General features: G+C 46.8%; 1 long non-coding RNA gene across 3 annotated transcripts; it reads left to right on the top strand.

The window, feature by feature from the left end:
* Positions 1-561: 561 nt before the first annotated feature.
* On the top strand, positions 562-5,504 carry LOC119355718. Of its 3 annotated transcripts, XR_005171665.1 has the most exons (9): positions 562-2,240; positions 2,340-2,437; positions 2,548-2,636; positions 2,717-2,797; positions 3,718-3,806; positions 3,890-3,961; positions 4,407-4,554; positions 4,874-4,904; positions 4,995-5,504. It is a non-coding gene; the product is annotated as an uncharacterized LOC119355718 (long non-coding RNA). The 3 variants fall into 3 exon arrangements; XR_005171666.1 differs by lacking the exon at positions 4,874-4,904; XR_005171664.1 differs by having other exon boundaries at positions 4,874-5,504.
* Positions 5,505-8,572: the final 3,068 nt, after the last annotated feature.

Below are 8,572 nucleotides of genomic sequence, written 5' to 3'. Positions count from 1 at the left end.
CTCCGCTGCTGCTCATCGTCGTTGGGGAGGGAGGCGGGGGCTTTGTTGCGGTGGATCTGGCCGCCGACGGCGTGGGAAGGCGGGTGGCGGCGGCGATGTGGCTGCGGGAGGCGGGGGAAGGAGAGGAGGCGCGCGGGAAGGAGGGAGGGAGGCGGCTGCGGGAGGAAGGGAGAGAGGAGGAGGCGGCTAGTTCTTCGCCGGAGCGCCCCCCTTTTATACCCCCACCACGCGAAATGACCAAAATGCCCTGGTGGGGGCATGATATTTACATTTTACTACCATTACTATTCATTCCAGCAGTGCCACTCCAGCCGACGGCCTAGGTTTCTCCAAATCTTGATCCAACGGACGAAAACACATCAAAGGAAACGATCCGACGGCCGAGAGTCGCTGAGCTCTGAGAAGGCTCGGTGGAACATCCTTCTTTTATCTTTTGATGGGCGCAGTAAAGAACCGAGCAACGAGCGTGTGTCCACGTGGGCATCAGGGGCTGGCGAGGGCACTGTTTTGTCGCTCGATAATTTCTGATGGGCGCAGTAAAGAAGGCCTCACACACGCGGCCCAACCCCGCACTCCACGCTCTCTCCATCCCCACACGCAACCTCTCCTCTTCTCGTTTCTCCTCTGCCTCACCGCCGCCGCCACTGCTTCCCCTTCACCCCTACCTCACGGAAAACGGCGGCGATGAGGAGGGTCGGCGCTTGGCGCATACCCGCGCCCCCGACCGTGGCAGCGTCCTCGCGGGGCCAGGCTTCCCGTCCGCGCCGCGACGCCGCCGGCAAGGAGGCCTGGGCTCGGACAGCCTCCGCGGCGTCGAGTGCGCCGGTGAGGTGTCTGGGAACCGCGTGGCGGGGAACTGGCGCTGCTTCTGGTTGTGGGTTCCGGCGACGCCAAGCCGTACATCTGAGCCGCCGCCTCCAATTTGTTTCCTCCATGTTTCAGCTCCAGGTGTCACGTGTGTCCTTCATCGGCTATCCCTCCTTACGGTTGTTGCCGCGTCCGCCTGCTGCGGGTCCTCCGTGTTCGTGACTGTTGTGTCGGCGTCGAAAGAATTTCTCCTGCAGTCAGGTATCGCTCCCAACACAGGCGTCTTTTTTTTGGGGGGTCGATCAAGTTTTCCCTTGTTGGCTACCGATTTCATACGAGCGCCATCACCATGCTGATTGTGCTACTGGTAGGGCTCTCAGTTGGGTTGAATTTCAGCACAGACCCTTTTTTTTGCAAGCAAGAACCGATGAGCCTAATTGAAATAGTAGATCGTTGGAGTAAAGCTACATCCGTTTGGTTCCTGAAGGAATTAATCAGCTGGTTACACAGTATTTAGCATCGGCCTACGGTGCAGGATTTGTTAGATTTATTTTCTGTGTAATTTTTATTTGTCCAGTAAGAATCAGGTTAGTGTTGGTACCGAGAGAAAAATAAACGACCCACAAAAATTAATGATATGGCCGTGGTGTTCCCCAGTTTGGTGCATGCCAAGGAAGGAAGTCCTGTATTTAGACCTGATCTTGTAATTATTTTGGTGCCTGCCCAGAATAGCAGTGTGCGCACATGTGGTAAGTACAGTAAGCCAACTCTGGTAGCTTGCTTAGTACTGGAAAAGGAATAAGCAGGTTGTGAGATTCCTAACAACCCTTTTTGTGTTGATCAAATTGGTGATATGTGCTAGCTGGGTATTAATAAAGATTCTCTGGTACTTTTTTGTGTGAAGTCTGTGTTTCTCAGTGTCGTTGCCTCGTGTGTTTCCGGTCTCTTCTGCTTTATGAATGAGATGGTTGTCATCTCCCATTCACGTTGGCCGCTTGGTCATGTGCGACTGTATAGATGGTTGTTGGTGTGATGTTGTTCGTTGGTTTGTTGTTGATGTTAATCTGCTTATAGCCTGTTTGTTGTTATGTCGTGGCAAGATGTGCTATCGATGTCATGTTTTATTTTGATTTTTTGTGGTTCTAGCCGGTGCTTAATTTTTGTCCACGTATTTATGGCTAAAGTCCATGCATACATACTCATGGATTTGATTTTGTGCTATGGCCCTTGTGAACAATCAAGCTATCAGGTGAGAATCGATTCGTGGCTCTTTCTTTTTTTGAACTGCTCATTATGTGGTTCTTCGGACTCACACTCTGTTCCCTTTCTTTTTGTACCTCCTATTTATGGGCTCACTTTTGTTCGTGAGTCGATCAAGGACCAGATGGGTGTCTTGTGCTCATCTCCGGATACGGATCTGTATCCTTCTCTGTGTAAGGAGAAGAAGATGAAGTGATATCATTTTCTTCGTGGTTGCTGTTATAAATTTTGCTATAACAAGGTAGCTCATGTGTTGTATTCCTGTTTGGTAGACATGTCCTGCTTCCAAGGATTGTCCTTCTGCTCACAGGTTGCATTCCTGTTGCTTCACAATGTTTGTATTTACCATATTACTCCTCAATGCCATGAGGTCAGTCATCATCATATGTTCCTCCATATTTAACATAGTCATTTACTATTCTGTCCCTATTACCTCCAGTTCTTACATGTTTGTCTTTCATGGCATCTGTTGTCTTACAGTTGGGAGCAGCTCCAATTCCATCAGATGTACATGAGCTATATGTTGATAAGCTCGCGTATCAGTTGGCGGATGTTCTTGATTTCTTCAGGTAATAATTGGCTTCCTTTTTTTGTATTCTGTTGGTGCCTAAAGGAGTTCTCTGATGTTATTGTGTCATTTCTCTTGCAGTTTAGGGTCTGTGATGTGCATGGGTGTCACCGCCGGTGCCTATATGCTTATCTTCTTTGCAGTACGTGTTTGCACGATTAGGTATTAAAGCTTGCTATTTGACTTTGGCTAACAATTTGCTTTATATATTATCCTAGACAAAGTAGAGGGAAGGGTTCTTGGTCTGGTGTTGGTTTCACCTCTATGCAAAGCCCCATCTTGTAGTGAGTGGTTGTATAATAAAGTAATAATTGACACTTCAGTTTCAGCCATGAATTGTCAGTGCCTTATTTCTTTGTGTATACTGGCACTCTGGCAGTACATTGTATTCCATTTTAACCTCAAATACAATGTCCAGTTAGGCAATTACTAACTCCTATTTATATATATTGTTTGATTGTTCGATGGATTAATCTTGGTCTGAGATGTAGTTGTGAAGTTATTCATTTTCTTGGGATGCAATTTCTTTTGCTAATATGGGTTAAGCCTTGGTGGAGGTAGCAGTTGTTTGCAGATTTGCACACCACATGTTTGGCTTAATATCTTACTCAAAGTAAAGATTTCTTTTCTACTTGTAATGAATTTGATATCTCTTTTCTGCGCGCACAATGTTTCTACCTAAGAAATTGCTTATTTAATTCTGCTTAATCACAACATTATTCAGTCCAGAGGAATACCAGCCGTTTATGAACACAGCTGATGGCAATGTTCGTATGGATTCAAAAGACAAAATAGTGCTGCCAAAATATATTTTGATCACACCGCAATGTAATGTTTTTTTCCAAAGAACTGAGCAATGGTTTACATGGATTACTGAAAATATTATTAACAGAATGCCATGTCCGTCATAAGAACTAAACAACCTGTCAGGAAGTTTAATTATATCTGTTTCAAATATCCAAATTTCTCTGTTCTCAATTTTAAATTATGCATTGGTTGGCTTGTTCAACAGACCATGGTTAGACATTTTTGTTTGCAGCTTGTACAGGATTTACCAATCTGTATTTGGACTTGCACTGCAGGTGGTTGCGAATCTTGGGCTCTGTGTGTCAGTCTATGGCATCCTTGCCGTGGATTCATCTTTCCAGGATAGGGCTGCTCGACGTATAAAGTAATTTGTGCCATCATCTTTGCCATCTATTTATGTTTAGGACTGTGACATGTTACTACTTACTGATTCTGTATGTTGTTTAGTATATGCTCTGTACAAGATCAATGCCTAAAAGGGTGTCTGCATCGCAGTTGAGTTGGATACTTGAAGCTCAAGTATGTTTATGTTCTTTCCTATGCAGTTTCTTACTGTTGCATGTAACACCGGAGCCTTTCTTAGTAGTGCCAAACATTTGATTGATGTGTGTGCATAAAAGAACTCTTGGGATTGATACCGTAAGTTTGTCGCTTGGGTAATTTTTCTCTTAGACACTAAACTGTTTAATATAGGTTTTAAACAACTGCATCTTTGAATAGCAGTAGCTCCTCACAATTTTTCCTTATTTAACCGAGTATTTAGAGCCAAGATCCAGTTTGCCTTGTTGTAAGTTAATGTTGTTTACTATTTCTCTGCCTCAAGTGGGTAGTCTTGTCTTTTCCTAGCCAGTGTATTACTTATTTTGAATGACTCGCTGTAAATAGTACTATGTCAAACTGGATCAACGCAAACTATATTCAGTTATTTTTGGTACTAATCCATTGATCCTCTGTTTCATTTCAGAAGTTAGGGTGCCGACGCATCGGTGCCAGCCGCAGGGTTGTGACCTACGGGCGGCAGCTCAGGGGCATGCCTTGCTAGGTGCTCGCCTTTTCCTACATCTCTGTAGGAACACGTCAGGCAGGAGCTCAGCCCCACATCCTTGCTCAAGGTTTGTCCTCATTCCTACTTGGAATTAATGATAATATAACATGGGAACTGAGGAACGTTAGAGCAGCACAAATCTTCATAAAGAAAAACCTTAATTTAGGCATGGATATTGATCTGCAACTTATCACAGCCCGTCGAGGGCATTTTTGGTTTTTCATGTCTTTGCACTGTGCGTGGTGGACGCTGGTTGGGTGAGGGAGTCCATGAGGTGGGGGCGAGCGGCTGGCTTGCCCTTTCATGCTCCCCATTCGTCCCCTTCTATCTGGTTCTTCTCCTCTTGCCGCTGACTCGCGTCCCCTTCGATTTGTCGTCGTTCTCAGGTGGTTCTCCTCACGCTTGCCGCCGTCTCAGGTGGCTTTCCTCCCGCTGCCGCCGGCGCTCGTCCTCCTCGATTTGCCGCCGTCTCTTACCGTCTTCTTTGCTTCTCTGGATGCTTCACAGTTGCGATGGTCGCGTGGCGTGGGATCTGTCTTGCTCGAGATGAAGGACTTTATAAAGAGGTGACATTGCTCGACTATAATACTTTACCTATGCATGTCTGGTGCTTATGTGTTCCGAGATGAAGGACTTTATCAAGAGGTGACACCGCTCGATCATGCTATGATACTTAAGCATATCCGGAGCTTATATGATGCGAGATGAAGGACTTTAGTGAGTAGTTCGAGTAAACGCACATGAATAGTACTCTTATGGCTCGAGATGAAGGACTTTAGAGAGAGGTGACATTGCTCGACTATAATAACCATATCAATTGATATTTTTTTATTTATATCTTATGTTGGAGCATTGTAATCACCAAAGTGGGTTGGTGAGAACGATGCCGGGTATAGATAGAGAGATGGCTTTGCCCTAGTCGCGCTAATAGTTTTGGACTTGGTTCATAAAAAATCAATAATGTGAAAACTACAGTTGATTAGTGAAGTTTTTGTTACAATGTTTGTTTATAGTGAAGCTTTTAATTGTTCCAGTATAATGTGAGAAAACTATGACTTAATATTTTTTTTTGAGGGCAAGCCATAAGCTTTATTACGAAACGAGTTGGGCAATGTCGCCCATTACAAACTCAGCAACACTTGCTGGAAGAACATGATCAGCAACAAGGATATCCCCCTCTTGACAGGCAAGTCCTAATCTGGCCATATGATGCGCTGGCATATTAGCCTCGCGCTTACAGTGGGCAAACACACACGAGGAGAACCATAATCTGGATTGCACTTTAATGTCTTCAATCGCTTGTGCTTGACGCGAGTAGTCGGGAGTTCTCTTGTTTAAGGCATGTTCAAGCATGAGGGCGTCCATCTCGACCGTCAGGCGCACCACCCCCAGCTCTGCAGCAAGGTCCAAGGCTTTCTCCACTGCGTGCAGCTCCGTACTGAAAGCATCGACGTCATGGTCCATTCGGCCCGCCCGTGCCGCCACAACATCCCCTGTACTATCCCGGACGACGACTCCCCATGCTCCCCGCCCGCCTTCCTCGATGAAAGCACCATCGACGTTGAATTTCAGCATGTCCTGTGGGGGCGGGTTCCAGTGAGGCATGCAGGCCGGCGCCGGGGTCACTTTGCAGAAACACTCCTGGAATTCTTCGGCTGTGCATGCAGCTCTAATGGCAAATTGCGAGTGCTCCATTGGCTTTTCTCCCTCTCTAACCTTGTTTCGTTGAGTCCACCACTGCCACCACATGGTTATGATCATCATCCGTTCCTTTTCAGGAAGCTGCCACAAGATTTCCAAGGTTGTATGCACACTATCACATTCTGCCAGCCGCTGTCTGGCATACTCGAGATCGAGACTCCGCCACACCTGCTTGACTTCGTGACATTCCACAAATAGGTGTTTTGCCGACTCATTTCTCATGTTACACAGGAAGCATTTGTGATCCTCGATTCTCATTCCTCTTCGACACAAAATGTCCCTAGTGGCCAGTGTGTTATGCGCAAGACGCCACATGAATGACAAATCTTCCCTGGGCATGGAAGTCTCCATATTCTCTTCCACTTTGCCTCTCCTCCGCCCTCAAGATTACCGGCAACAGGAGGGATCCCAACTCCTTGTACGGCTTCAGGCTCAGCAAGAGCCCTCTTTAGTTTATATGCCTGCTTAACCGAGAAGAGGCCCTTGGTGTCAAAGTGCCAAGCCAAAAAATCGACTGCTCCATCCCGAAGAGGCATTTGGAGTATCAATCCTGCATCCTCCTCCCAAAAAGTGTCCCTGATCAGCTCCGTATCCCACTTGCCAGTGACTGGGTCAATTAGTTCAGAGACCTTGGTCAAGATATTTCCCCCACGAGGAGTGATGACCCGCCTAGACCATGCTCTGGGTATCCAAGGATCATCCCAAATGCGGATACTTGCGCCATCTCCAACACGCCATATCATACCTTGTTTAACTAGATCAATTCCGTGGATAATGCTGCGCCAAGCATAGGACGTGTTTGTGGTCTGTCCCGCATCAAGGATGGAACTGTTCGGGTAGTATTTGGCCTTCAGGAGCTGAGCACATAGACTGTCCGGGTTTTCAATCAGACGCCACACCTGCCTGGCAAGCATGGCAATGTTAAAATCATGAATATCTCGGAAGCCGAGGCCCCCCCGCCCTTTCGATCGTGTAAGTTTTTGCCACCCAATCCAGTGTATCTTATTGTCCTTATCTTGCTGGCTCCACCAATAACGCGCAATCATAGAGCTTAACTCTTCACAAAAGGACTTAGTGAGATAGAACACTGACATAGCAAAAGTTGGAATCGCTTGTGCAACACCCTTAACCAGGATCTCCTTTCCTTGCCGAGAAAGTGTTCTCTCGTTCCAGCCTTGCATATAGTTCCAGATCCGGTCCTTCAGGTAAGCAAAGGCCTTCTTTTTGGACCGGCCGATGTACACGGGAAACCCCAAATATTTCTCGTTATACGCCTCGCTAGCAATCCCCAAAGCTCCTTCCACAGTACCCTTTGTCTGTTCGGTGCAGTTTTTACTGAACATGACAACAAATTTTTCATAGTTGACACACTGGCCCGAGCATCTCTCATATGCTTGGAGTATCCGCTGTAGTTCCACAGCTTCAGCATCCCTGGCTCGCATCAGGAGGACCGAATCATCCGCAAAGAAAAGATGCGAGATGGATGGCGCCCCCGGGCAGATTTGTATTCCTCGAAACGAACCACGCTGTTGGGAATCGTTTAGTAAGGCCGACAGTCCTTCAGCAACAATGGCAAAAAGATATGGTGAGCTTGGGTCGCCCTGCCGGAGCCCTCGAGAAGGTACAAACTGCTGAGTGAGTTCACCATTGATTTTGATACTGTACTTTATCGAATTTACACACTTCATCACTAGCTTGACCCATCTTCTCGCGAACCCCAACTTGTTCATCATTGCTTCGAGGAAACCCCACTCTACCCGGTCATATGCTTTGCTCATATCCACTTTGACCGCAGCAAATTCCTCCTTCCCCGACCGCTTGTTCATCAAGAAATGTGAAATCTCATAAGCCATAAGGATATTATCAGTTATCAATCGTCCAGGCACAAAGGCACTCTGATTATCTGAGATGATCTGTGGCAGAATGATCTTGAGGCGATTCGCCATAACCTTGGAGATAATCTTATATAGGACATTACACAGACTTATGGGCCTGAGATCCTTGATCCGAGTCGGGTTTTTCACCTTGGGTATAAGCACAACATGAGTATCATTCCAGCCCACTGGCATCTCACCACCCTCTAGAACATGCCGCACCTCATCAACTATGTTCTTGCCCATAAGCTGCCAATATTTCTTGAACACCACCGCAGGCATGCCATCCGGCCCCGGTGCCTTGAGGTCTCCAATCTGATCCAGAGCGGTTTTGATCTCCATATCCATGAAGGGAGCGGTGAGGCCATCATTCATAGCACTAGTGACCTTCACCGGAACAGCTCGGAGAAGCTCATCATATTGGCCAACGCCATTGGAGGTGAACAAGCCCTGAAAGTAAGACATGACATAGTTAGTGAGCTCCCTCCCTTCCTCTACAACTAATCCATC

The sequence above is a fragment of the Triticum dicoccoides genome, chromosome 2A, assembly GCF_002162155.2.
Source record: "Triticum dicoccoides isolate Atlit2015 ecotype Zavitan chromosome 2A, WEW_v2.0, whole genome shotgun sequence".
Lineage (NCBI taxonomy): Eukaryota > Viridiplantae > Streptophyta > Magnoliopsida > Poales > Poaceae > Triticum > Triticum dicoccoides.
The sequence above is the reverse complement of the archived record's forward strand: the minus strand, read 5'-3'. Positions and strand labels throughout refer to the sequence as shown.